Below are 14,267 nucleotides of genomic sequence, written 5' to 3'. Positions count from 1 at the left end.
GACAGACTCACTGGTGATTCCAGGGCATTAAATTCACACAGAATCTGGCACAAAGTAAGTCTCTCTTGGAATCAAACTGTTATTCTGCTTCGAAGCTATGGGTGCAATAGCAGAATGTGTTTCATCACAGCCCTTCTCCTCACTGACTGTGCAGATATTGGCCAATTGGCATGTTCCTTCGTGCTCATTGAGCGATACTATACATTGCTCTTTAGTAAGAAGCTGGGAGTGTGCATTTGCTAATTTTCTTTCTAAAGACATAACCAACTCTTCCATCTCTGACACCTTTATTGTAATGACTCTAAAAGTTTGCTCTTCATATCACAGTCCATGCTGCACCTCTGAAGCTGTTCTTGTAGCTTACTGTTTCTTTCTGACAAATTTCCTGCTGTAGCCCGCAATTCATCCATCTCACTACTGGAGGCTGTTGCAATCTTTAGAAGGTTTTCACTGATTTCCTCTATGTCCTCCCCGAGACATCTCCTCTCTGCTTCCCGCTTCCCCTCCATTTGCTCAGATATAAATTTAATTCTGAGCAACACTGCAATTTCATTTGCCAACCTTTCCTTTTTAACTTTCTTTTTTAGCTGTTTACCCAATAATCTGCTATTATGTTGCTGACACTGAGACAATAGTACATTACACTGGCTTTTAAGAGGTTCATCTGCACATGAATGATAATTGGCAGAAGCGTACTTTTTAACATATGTATACACCAGTTCCATTTCACAACCATACAATCCACACAATTCACAATAAAAAGATAGTGCATATAGAACATATCTGTCTTTGAGCATCCATATTATCTGAGCAATAACAGAATATAGTGCAAATAGTGAATTTTCTTTTTTACCCCCCCCCCCCCAACCCTAAACAGAAAGCATTAACCAGCACAACCCATATCATATAACCACATTAATAGTTTCTTCAGCTAACAGATAAGACATTAGGACAGGGTCTAGTGCATAACCTGTGAACATGGTTCAACCTGTGATTCCTACCTCTCTCTCTCTCACCTCTCCCCTCCCCACATCAACTGTCAATCTCTACAGAGGGAGCCTGTCTATTACCAGTTGTGGAGGGGCAAGGCTACGGTCATCCAGCCATGTCTGCCATGATAGGGTTGAAATAATGACTTAGAGTTCCACTTTAATTGTTTCTGTTTTTTCTTACCTGTGTACGTATCAATTGTTCTATTTAAATTGTTTGTGCTCCTTTCTTACCTGTGTACGTATCAATTGTTCTATCAATCTGTATCTAGATGGAATTTGGAACTGCTGAATAATCATTACATGTTCGCTGATGAGAAACTCTTTGTACCTTAACCTCATTTGGTAATGCCGATAAGATTACTGCTTTTGGAACTGCCTATAAAAGAAGTAAAGGGAGCAGTCCTTTTTTGGGATGCTCAGAACTGTGATACAGACATACCTGACTCCGTGTCATCTTTCTTATAGAAGCAATAATTTGGCAAAGCAATATAAACTATAAGCAACTTATTTAAAAGTTGAACCTAACATTTTGGCGCCCGAAACAGGGACTCACCGATGATACTACAAGAGGTGGACGAACGCGGCTGACGGAACAAAAAGACAGGCATTCCGGGAACCACAGATCAAAAAAAACCTGCGCAGGTAAGAAAAAGCTTTATTTTTCTTATATTCTGTGCTCCCCTGATTTGTGCCTATCCGTTCTGTCAGTTACGGTTCTCCTGGTTTTAAAACACCAGCCTCTGTAGTGGTGAGTCTAGAATTACTGCATATTTTAGTTTATATTGCTGGAATTATTTGTTTGTTTTGTTATCTGTGTTTGTCTTGTCTGTCTTGTTGAGAAAGTGAATGAGCCTTGTCAAGGATGGTATGAGTTAGAAGGGGATTGCCGAACTAAGCAACGGAATGCGCCTTACCTCACACGATTGGGAACCTGAGGGCTTGTGAGCTTGGGGGTCTGACGCTTATGCTTAACCTCACATCTAACTCATAAACCATAGACGGGTTGAGAGTATAAGCCCTGTCTGCTCCATAAAGCAGGGATAAGAGTGTATGAGAGGGATTCCCAGATACGGGGAGGGAATAAGGTCTCAACAAAGTCCCGAGATCTAGTCGGATACCTGGCCACTTAAAGGAATGCTTGTATATGTTGTAGCCGCATTTTTGTATATGTTGTAGCCGCATTCTGGTTTGTTATTGGGCTAGCATATAAAGTAATTATTTATTATTGGGCTAGCATATAAGGTAATTCGGTTTCAGAAATCTCATTCCGGAAGAGGTTTCTAGTATTCTAGCACCCTAGGAGGAAGGCAACGAGGAACTAGTGTAACTTAGCTGGTTTGCTATTGGGCTAGCATATAAAGTAATTATTCATTCTTGTATATGTTGTAGCCGCATTATATTGTACACTAAGTGTCCCACACGCTACCTAGGCAGGACTGTTAGAATGGGCCAGAGGAACACAAAACCCCGTCAGGGAATTGTGGCGCACTATACGGTGCCACAGATAATTAAGAACATTTATGGGAAAACCGAAGCACAGGACTTAAAGGATGTCCTTCGTAAATTTAAGGTGAAAGGAGCAGCGGGCTTAGACCCGGATGTATGGAGTGAAATAAAAAGGGACAGACAAGGAGAGGTGTTAGAGAAGCAATGGATGCGTCAGGTTCAATGCTTAATTAAGGTCTCAAATAGAGCGAAAGAAGAGGGGTGGAAGTATAATCCAGATTGTGATGGTTGGGATATGAAAGATAGAAGAACAAAAAATGTCGAGGCTCCCAGCTCAGCCATCCCACCCCCATACACTGACGTAGAACGCAAACCACACAAGATATATCCGGTACTTGAGGGGAGAGGATGGGTTTGTCAGGATTGTGGAGCACAAAACCCAGAATGGGCAGTAGAATGTGTGCATTGTGGGGCACAAAAACCTCATCCAGAAACTGTAGCTCCCGTACGCACTGATACACGCATTGTTCAGGTAAACAATCCAGAATTTGGACAAGCAGCCCATCCAAATGCCCCGCCTACTGTCACTCGTAGAATGCAAATAAGGACTTGGGCACCATGGTCGGCAGACACCCTTATGGCATTAATACAGAGCGCCCCAGACCCGGTAGCAAAGCCAGCTGCTTTTTGTAGATTTGTGACACAGTTAATGAATACACATGAAGCGACCTGGCAGGATGGGGAGGATCTATGCAGACACAAAATGACTCTGACCCTGTTTAACCAGTTTATGACAGAAATAGGTCCACACAGACCTGCAGGACAAGTTGAGGGGGATGGCAATTTAGAGACAGGACATGTCAGACATATAGACTCAAGGGCCCCTTTTATTGCTAGATTAGAAGCTTTTTGTCAGGCAAAACAACAGGAGAGGGGGTCCATATCACCCATGAAGCAAATGCCAGGACAGACTGTATCGGAATTTTACTTATCTATGGAAAGTATGATGGCAGATGAGGGATTGGACTTGGCCCTGCCAGTCACAATCCGAGCCTTCAATAGACAATTTATGGAGGGATTAATTCCACAGATAAGTGAGAGACTGAAAGCCTGCACACCAGAGTGGAGGGCAACTAGAGATAGAGGGACGTTGTTACAAAAAGCGCAAGGCATAGAGGCGGACTTAGCAGAAACCAAAGGGAGGAAATCTCATGCTATCAACGCACTCGGGGGTCCCCAAGAGCAAGGTAGAGGTTCCTTTCGCAAACCCCTTACCTGTCACTACTGTAACAAGATTGGTCACATCAGACGCAACTGTAAGAAAAGAATAAGGGATGAAGGAGAGGAAGGTGTTGATTCTCCAGTTAATCAGAGAAGGAACCAGCCCAGGGACAACAAAAATAGTCATATCAGGCAGCAGGGAGATGGTCCACGAGCATGACTCACCCCGGTTTTAGAAAAATCCAAAACAACAATGCTTAAGACAAATATAACGGTTGGTAATAAGAAAATCTCTTGTTTAGTCGATACAGGAGCTTCACGCTCGTTACTTTCTGACTCTGAACTACTCCCTGGCCAAAAATCACCTGACACTTTACTAATAACTGGATATGATGGCATTTTAGCCGACGCCCCGCTTACAAAACCTCTGAAAGTTAAAGTAGGAAACCACATGTTCCTTTCACGCTTTCTGGTATCCAGAGGAGCCCCCACTAATTTGTTAGGAGCTGACATTTTGCAGAAAATAGGAGCTAACATTACCTATCACCCAGATGGCACTGTCACCTTAGCTATAGGGGATAATCAAGAACACATGGAGATGTGTAACCTGATACAATACCTAGAGGAGGAATCGGAATTGTCCGGCACACCTCCTTCAGACTTAGATCAGATTTTGTCGTCCCTTCCAGGAGAACTATGGGAAAAACATCCAGCTGATGTTGGACTTTTGCCCATACCTCCGGTTACCCTACAGCTGATTCCAGGAGCAGTGCTTCCCCAACAAAAGCAGTATCCACTTAGTGCACCCCAAGAGACGGTCATAGAAATGCAGGTCCAATCCTTCTTAAAAAGTGGAGTTCTAAAAGAGGTAAAATCACCGGCAAACACTCCCTTGTACCCGGTTAAAAAGAAATCAGTAGCCGGTAGTCCGGTTAAGTATAGAATGGTCCAAGACCTTAGAGCGGTCAACAAAATACTAGCCCCGATGACACCTTTAGTACCCAATCCACATACATTACTGTCACAAATACCATCAACCAGTATGTACTTTACGGTTATAGATTTAGCGAATGCTTTCTTTTCCGTCCCGCTTGCTGAAGAATGCCAACATGGTTCGCATTTTCAATCAAAAATCGGCAACTAACCTGGACACGCCTACCTCAGGGTATGGCGCATTCACCTACCTTGTATTCGCAAGCATTGCAAACAGTGTTGGGAGAATGGGTACCACCAGATTCCTGTGTATTGTTACAATATGTGGATGATTTATTGTTATGCTGCCCTGACAAAGAAACTTGTTTGGCCACCACCCTTAATTTGTTGCGATTTTTGGCAGAAAAAGGTTGCAAGGTTAATAAGAAAAAGTTACAAGTGTGTCAGGAAAAAGTTATCTTTTTGGGACATTATATATCACAGGGTACGAGACATCTCACTGAGGAGAGGGTTCAAGTGATAAAGGGAATGTTACCCCCACGGAATTTCAAACAATTGCGTATGTTTTTAGGTATCGTGTCATATTGTAGACAGTGGATACCACATGCTAGCGCTTTGATGCAGCCATTATACGATTGTTTGAAAATTGTACCGTATGTGCTTACAGAAGTAGCTTATGAGTCATTTATCACTTTGAAAAAGTTGTTGATTTCTGCCCCGGCTATTGGTATACCAGATTACACCAAGACATTTAATCTGTACATTGCTGAGATCACTGGACACGCCACAGGTGTTCTGACACAGGCACATGTAAAACAAAGACCAGTCGCTTACTTTTCAGCAGCATTAGATCCAGTATCTAGAGGTTCACCGTCTTGTGTACGGGCGGTAGCTGCAGTGTCAATTATCATAGATAAGTCATCAGAAATTGTTCTAGACAATCCAGTCGTAGTGCATACCACACATGACATACATGCAATCTTGTCTCAGGTACAGCCCAAACACATTTCAATGGCTAGGCAATTAAGATTACAGTGTACTTTACTCTTACCTCCAAATGTTACTTTTCAGCGCTGTACAACCTTAAATTTGTCCACCTTTTTGCCTCTTCAGTCACCAGATTTGGCAAGGGGGAATGATAGTACTAATAGTACTAGTGAGAACAGAAATGAGGACACTGACACTCTTTTGTTTAAAGAAGTAGATCAGCACGGTTGTTTTCAGCTCATGGAACAGGAGACAATGGGATTTCCACATGTTACAGATACACCAATTTTAAATGCTGAGCACACCTTGTATATAGATGGTAGTAGGTTTGCTGATGACAAGGGTAAATATCACACAGGGTATGCTGTAGTGACTGATACGCAGGTAATTGAAGCACAGGCCTTACCAGCCCACATGTCAGCACAGGAAGCAGAATTAAAAGCTTTAGAACAAGCCCTAGAATACTTAAAAGAACGAGAAGGGAATATTTACACTGACTCTGCCTACGCTTATGGTGTAGCGCACGATTATGGCCACATATGGAGGGCTAGAGGTTATCTGACAGCAGCAGGTACACCTGTAAAACATGGAGAAGGGATTAAGAGAGTCCTGAACAATCTTCAAAAGGTTAAACGAGTAGCCATTATGAAGATAGCGGCACACACGAGCGCAAAAACAATTGAGGCAAAAGGAAATGCATTTGCAGATTTGACTGCAAAACAGGCAGCTCTAGGGGAAGGAAGCCCTGAGACCTTAGCAGCGGTAGAGGTGAGTATCCCAGAACCAACATGGCAGCAGCTGAGTAAATTACAGGAGCAAGCAGGGGAGAGCGAGAAAGATAAGTGGGTCAGGATGGGAGCAGCACCAGACCTTGACAATGTATGGAGGGAAGGAGGCAAAATATGCCTGCCTGCCTCTCTGTACCCAGAAATGGCAGCGGCAGTTCACCTACCCACACACGTCAGTTCCAATTCCATGTATAGGATTGTGAACCAAGGATGGCTCGCCCCTGGATTCAGTAGCACTGCAAGAAACTACTGTGCAGCCTGCCAAATCTGTCTCCTGAATAACCCAGGACAGAGAGTAAAAACCCCACGAAAACACCAGGTCCGGGCCCAATACCCCTTCCAGAGACTGCAAATTGATTACATACAAATGCCTAAGAGCGGCCCTTTTGAATTTGTCCTCGTGTGTATCGATTTATTCTCAGGTTGGCCCGAAAGTTATCCAGTAAAATCGGCTACAGCTAAAGCCACAGCTAAGAAACTGATCACTGAGTTAATACCTAGGTTTGGTCTTCCTGAAACCATAGAATCAGATAGGGGGACACACTTTACAGGAGAAATCATGCAGAATGTGATGACCATGTTAGGGGTTCAACAAAGTTTTCACACCCCTTACCACCCACAGAGTTCAGGATCAGTGGAGAGAGTAAATGGGACAATAAAGTTAAAAATACAAAAAGCCATGCAAGAGTTAAACAAGCCTTGGCCAGAATGCCTGCCTTTGGCTTTGTTCTCTATAAGGTACACTCCAACAGGAAAGACAGGATTATCCCCATATGAGATACTTTTTGGGAATGCACCTAGATTGGGTTTATACTTTCCACAGAGTATGCAATTGCAATGTGATAGTTTGACTGCATATGTGATACAATTACAACAACGTCTAACTAAGATCCACAAAAGTGTGTATTCTTCTCTTCCAGACCCTAATTCAATAACAGGTACACATACTCTGCTACCAGGGGATTATGTATATGTGAAGAAACACACCAGAAAGACATTGGAACCCAGGTTTGAAGGTCCTTACCAAGTACTCTTGACCACAGCCACCTCAGTAAAGCTGGAAGGAAAACCTACCTGGATACACGCATCACGTTGCAAGAAACAACCCGAGAAAACAACATGATGAAATATCTACTTACATATTTTTTGTTGAAGATTGTTGTTTTACAAATATATGCATGGACTCCTGGTATTAATGTACTTGAAGTAGAGGAAACAACAACTTTCGAATGGGCTATAGATGATCCTAAAGTAGCAAATTATTATTGACAAAGGTAGACTAGTACATCTTTCCTCACAGATACAACAGAATACTGCACCACATTGGTGGGATATATTTAGTGGAATGTCTTCTACAGCAACCAATACCTTTCACTGGTTGTTAAGTCCAATGGTAATTATTATTCTAATATTAATATCACTTACAATCACGAATATATGTGTATACAGGAAAATAAATAGGAAAATTAGGAGAATAGACAGGGTATACTGATAAATGTGTATTGACATCACCCTACTCCTATAAAACTCCTCTTCTTGAATTTTAAGATGTTGGTAATACCTAGGGGGATGGGTTCTACCCCTCTGACAACTCGCGGTCAGGGAAAGGACTCTGGGGAAAAACTGACTAGAACTTATTCATGAGGACCCAGGGGGAAGGATGATGTCAAAGGGGGAAATTGATAGGGTTGAAATAATGACTTAGAGTTCCACTTTAATTGTTTCTGTTTTTTCTTACCTGTGTACGTATCAATTGTTCTATTTAAATTGTTTGTGCTCCTTTCTTACCTGTGTACGTATCAATTGTTCTATCAATCTGTATCTAGATGGAATTTGGAACTGCTGAATAATCATTACATGTTCGCTGATGAGAAACTCATTGTACCTTAACCTCATTTGGTAATGCCGATAAGATTACTGCTTTTGGAACTGCCTATAAAAGAAGTAAAGGGAGCAGTCCTTTTTTGGGATGCTCAGAACTGTGATACAGACATACCTGACTCCGTGTCATCTTTCTTATAGAAGCAATAATTTGGCAAAGCAATATAAACTATAAGCAACTTATTTAAAAGTTGAACCTAACAGCCAGATGAGTTCAAATTTTTTCGCAGCCTTCCTGTGGCTGTAGGCCAAGTGCTCCCTGAGAAGTAAAGAATTTACGTAAGTAATCCACTGTTTTCTTGTAGGACCGTAGGGGCCATCCAGAACCTTGTTATAAGTTTCCTGGCCAGATACATCAACCTGGTGATCATATGGTACATTCCTTTGGGATACATTTCCTCATCAATTGCCCCAAGCAAGTACACCAGGGGATTCAGGGGAACAGGAACCTGAGCTAGTCTGGAGATGCATTGAGACACCTCCACCCAATACCGGTGGAGTTTCAGGCACCTCCAGAGTAGATGTATAAAGTCCCCCTGGTGTACTTTGCATTTCAGGCACAGGGGGGAGTCTCTACCTCCCCAGCTATGAAGTTGTATTGGTGTTCTAATGGCTCTGTGTAAGATAAATAATTGTGACAATTTGTGAGAGGCTGAAACAGATACCGCAGGTATTGACTCCAGGGCCATGTCGATCCCCATCTATACTTCCAATGTCTTCCGCCCACTTACTTTTGCATTTGAATGAGGCATGATCCTGGACAGAGGACAGCAATTCAGCATATATCCTAGATATACGTCCCTTCCGGGTCTTAGCCCGGAGGACGTCCATCAGCAGAGGAGTTGATGATACCGCTAAAGAGTGATTTTGTTGTTGTGTCCATAGAGCATGTTTAAGTTGGAGGTATTTGTAGAATCCCCTTGGGGCTAATTGGAATTCCTTACATAATTGTTCATACGTTTTCAGCACCGTCCCTTCGTATAGCTGTGGGAAAAATCATATTCCCCTCTCTCTCCAGGTAGAGAACCCCTGTAGTTCCTGAAGTTCTGGATATCTAGGGTTATTCCTTAATGGGGTGAAGGGTAATGCTTTAGCTTTGGTTAAGCTAATCCTAGATTTTTTCTCCATATCATATCCATATCAGATCTCGCATTAAGGAATCAATGCGTTTGAACCATTTGTTTGGAATCCACAAGGGTAATGGGCTTTTAAGTGCCTTAGCTTTCAGATATTCCTGCCATACCTTCCTAAGGGGACCGCTTGTGGGGGTTGAGTGTGGTATACTAGGCAAGTCCATTTCCATATGGGAAGCTGCTTTCAATGTGGGACTGGACATTGTAACTATGTTAATTACGGGGTCTTCCCCTGCATCCTCTCCCCACCCTGCCAGCTGTTGAATTTGTGAGGCTATGAAATATAGTTTAGGGTGTGGTACAGCTAGCCCTCCTTTATCTTTTCCATACTGTAAGGTGGTTAAGCTAATCCTAGCTTTTTTCTTCTTCCATAACAGATCTCGCATTAAGGAATCAATGCGTTTGAACCATTTGTTCAAAATCCACATAGGTGAATTATGGAATACATATAAGAGTTGAGGAGCCCATACCATTTTTATTAGGTTCACTCGTCCCACCACTGACAAGGGAAGCTTGCACCAGCTATTACATTTAGCCTTCTGCCTGTCCAGTAGTGGGCCCAAGTTCAATTTAGGGTAGTCTGCCGGGTCTGGGGATACCACCACCCCCAGGTATTTAAAGCTGTGTGCAATGTCAATCTGGCTTGCTCCTACTGACAAAGGCGCCGCCAGGGGGTCAATGGGCACCAGGGTTGATTTGGACCAATTTATGGTAAAGCCAGAGAATCCACCGAAATCAGTTATAATCCCCATCACTGTTTGCAGAGAGTCGGCGGTGTCGCCCAAGTAAATAAATGCCTTGTCCGCGTACAGGGATATTTTATTTTCCAGCGAGCCTCTGAGAAACCCTACAACCTCTGGTGCATTGCAGATCAAAATGGCCAGAGGCTCTACTGCCAAAGCAAACAGCAATGAGGATAACAGGCACCCTGGCCAGGTGCCTCTATCAAGATCAAAGGAGGAGGATAGGTTGTTATTTATATGGAGTCTAGCCCTGGGCCCTGAGTACAACACCTTCACCCAAGCTATAAATTGGCTCCCCAGACCAAACCTTGCCAAGATTTCCAGGAGGTAGGGCCACTCCACACTGTCAAAAGACTTTGCAGCATCCAGTGACAGAATGGCCCTACCCCCAGGATTGTCCACCAGCACCTGCAAGTTCATGAACAAACGTCGAATATTGTTGGCCGTTGATTGAGTAGGAATAGATCTGGATGGACCAATCCGCCTATCACTGGAGATGTGCTAGCAGCTTAACGTCTGCATTCAATAAAGAGATTGGGCAGTATGAGTCCGGCAGTTTGTCGTTCCCAGGTTTGGGAAGTACCACTATAATGGCCTCCTGCATGCTATCAGGTAGGCTGCCCGTTTTGATAGCCTCAGCAAAAGCCCGTAACAATGGCGAGAGAAGGACCCCACCGTACAGAGCACACACCTCGACTGGTATTCAGTCCGAGCCCAGCGATTTGTGGTGTGGGGCCTCCTCTAATGCTTTTGTCAACTCTGTCAGAGTAATTGGAGAATTCAACGTGTCCCTGTCAGCGTCTGAAAGCTGGGGAAAGGGGCAAGATTGTAGGAACGAGGCTAGGTCTGTGAGATCATAACTAGTTTTAGAAGTATATAGGTCATTGTAGAACTTATGAAAGTCATTTAATATGTCAGAGTTAAGAGTATGTGTTTCCCCCGTGGTAGACCTAATGGTTGAAACAGCAGTATCTAGCCGTACCCAAAAAGGAGAGTGATCAGATAGGAGATGTGGCTCATATGCAGAGTCCCTCACCCTCTGCCTTAGTGTATCATTTCCCAATCCCAGATCATTACAGGAGAGTCCACCATGCGTATCCGAGTAGCAAGAGTAGCATCTAAAGTCAGTATGCCTTTCTCGCCACACATCATGGAGTCCCAGTTCTGAGAGCAAGGAAGCAAAGGCCGTCCTTCCTGTAGTGGTTCTAGTTAGTCTAGGGGTCAGAGGCAACCTGTCCAGGTAGGAGTCCAGGGTGTTGTTAAAATCACCCAGGGCCAACACCGGTATATCCGGATATAATGCTATAAACTGAGCTAAGCACTTGAGGGGTGCCGCTGTGAATGGTGGGGGAATATATATTGGTGCAATAATACATGTGAACCCATTTAGTTTACACAATATGAAAACATATTTGCCCTCTCTGTCAATCCGCTGCTGAATGCATTCAAATGAGACCTTAGCAGAGATTAGTACACTAATCCTCCGGGAGTAGGAGGAGTGTGTGGAATGGAATTGTCTAGGGTATTTGCGTGATCGCAGCAGGTGGACAGAGTCGGGCTGCAAGTGTGTCTCTTGGAGACAAATTAGCTGTGGTTGCAGCCTACTAAAATATTAAAATATTGCATTTCTCTTAATCCCGTCTCCCATGCCTCTTACATTCCATGACAACAGCATCATTCCCGCATTAGCTATATCAGCCATTAAACTTTGGATCAATCATTACAGCATAAAGTGAACCTTAAGCGTAGGTGCATAGAAATTGTGTCAATGTGCAGCAACATTACCAGGCACTGAAAATAAGTGTTCTTGCAGCACCCAGTGGATGTTTGGAGCATGGCCAGCAAAGTCAGAGTCATCTGATGTAGTTTCTGTGGAGAGAAAAACTTCCAGAGGAGGTAGAGAGCGAACAGCACTTGCGTTAGGTATAAATCAGTACATTCTTTGGCCAACTGGGCCCATAGAAAAACAAAATAACACCCCAAACTTGCAGGGGGATAAGTCCTCGCAGGACCATCTTGTGGGGGCGCAATAGTAGCTGTGTGGCTGATGAACAATTTGTGCCACAATAAACTGAGCACAGATAAAACAAACCAAGCAAAAAGAACTTTTTCTTGTAGTGTAGGGATATCAGACTGCATGAGTCATCCCCGCTGGTTTTCTAGGATTCAGCAAAAGCACCTTTGAAGTAGTTGTGACAGACTTTGGTCTTCCCAGGGTTGCTAGGGTGGTAGCTGGGCCAAATGCCTTTCCTCCCTATCAAGCCAATGCATTGCAGCTGTGGGGTTGTCAAAAAAGTGTGAGTTGCCGTTGGTGATGACTTTCAGCTTTGCAGGGTATAGCATGAAGTATTGAACATTGAGAGCACGCAGCCTCCTTTTAATGTCCATGAACTTGGATCTCTGTCTCTGTACTTCCACTATAAAATCGGGAAATAATGAGACCTCGGCGTTATCCACTTTTAGTACACCAGCAGCCCTGGCCTTACTCAGTATAGCGTCCCGATCTTTATAGTTTAGCAGGCGGAACAAAAAGGGCCTTGGTGGAGTGCCCTGTGGTGGGGGTCTTGCAGGGACCCTGTGTGCCCTGTGTCCCTGCTGCAAGTGTCTGTGAGCCATGCTTCAATAAAGGCCACCAGGTTTTTACCCTCTGCTCTTTCAGGGACACCCACTGCACGGATATTGTTTCTACGTAAACGGTTCTCCATGTCCTCTAAACGGGTTACGTTAGCTGAGGCCATAGATTGTATGTGTCTGACATCTCCCTGCATGGGCTGCCATTCATCCTCCAATGTGCTGAGGCGCCCCCCCAGGGCAGATGTGCACTCCCGCAGCTTCTGCATATCTTGCCTGACTAGGGATATTTCAACTTTCATGCCCTTCACCTCCCCTGTCAGGATTGCTATGGAGGAGCTACATGTAGTCACCGCTGCAAATATGTCCCTTAATGTGGGTTCAGGGTCAGCTTTGTCTTGCTAGGACGTCGCCACCATATTGGAGGCCTGAGGCCTGGTATTCACATTCACTTCTAGGTATCATCCAGAAGCCTGGGGACTCCATCCAGGGATCCCATCTCTGGTTCACTGTGCTCCTCTCCAGAGTCAAAGTGCTGGAGAGATGCCATTGAAGACATTGGTGTAGTGGGTAGCACTCTCTCCTAGCAGTGAAAAGCGTTGCTGGTTCAAATCCCAACCACAACACTACCTGCCTGGAGTTTGCATGTTCTCCCTGTGGCTGCGTGGGTTTCCTCTGGGTACTCCGGTTTCCTCCCACACTCCAAAGACATGCTGGTAGGTTAATTGAGTTGGGGACCTTGGATTGTGGGCTCCTTGAGGGTAGGGACCAATGTGAGTGTGCGATATATGTATGGAGCGCTGCATAAATTGATGGCGTTATATGGGTACCTTAAATAAATAATAATATAATAGATGAGCATCTTAATGAGACACAATGTACAGGGATAGGGACAATTGTAGACACACACCCGCACTCACTCAGGTTGAACTGGATGGACTGGTGTCTTTATTCAACCTAACTATGTAACTATGTAACTATCAATGATATTCAACAAAAATTAAGAACATCATTGATGTTTTAGGCAGAATATAAAAAAATAACAAAATTGTACCGTTTTATTGTGTATTTCTGAATTTAAAAAAAAGTTGTAAAGTATTAGAAAAGCTAAATTTTGAAGATGCACACAGTGGGGTTGATTTACTAAAACTGGAGAGTGCAAAATTTGGTGCAGCTGTGCTTAGAAATCAGCTTCCAGGTTTTATTGTCAAAGGTTAATTGAACAAGCTCAAGTTAGAAGCTGATTGGCTACCATACACACCTGCACCAGATTCTGTGTGCTCCAATTTTGGTAAATCAACCCTAGTGTGTCAACATGTGATATCTGCCATCAGGGGATATCAATGTACGTGTTTTGTGGGTGCAACCCCTTCCTCCCAACTCAATTAGGTGAGAGGAAGGGGTTGCACCCCCAAAAAACTTCCATTGATCCCCCATGATGGGAGCTAGCACATGTTGACATTAGGCATGGGATCAGGAGGGAAATTCCCATTTTGACTCTCAATTTGTGTGCATCTTCAAAATTTGGCTTTTACAGGGGTGACATCACCCCATCTGATGAAGGCAAGATCA

Source organism: Aquarana catesbeiana, linkage group LG05, assembly GCF_042186555.1.
Source record: "Aquarana catesbeiana isolate 2022-GZ linkage group LG05, ASM4218655v1, whole genome shotgun sequence".
Lineage (NCBI taxonomy): Eukaryota > Metazoa > Chordata > Amphibia > Anura > Ranidae > Aquarana > Aquarana catesbeiana.
This window is presented reverse-complemented; position numbering follows the sequence as displayed.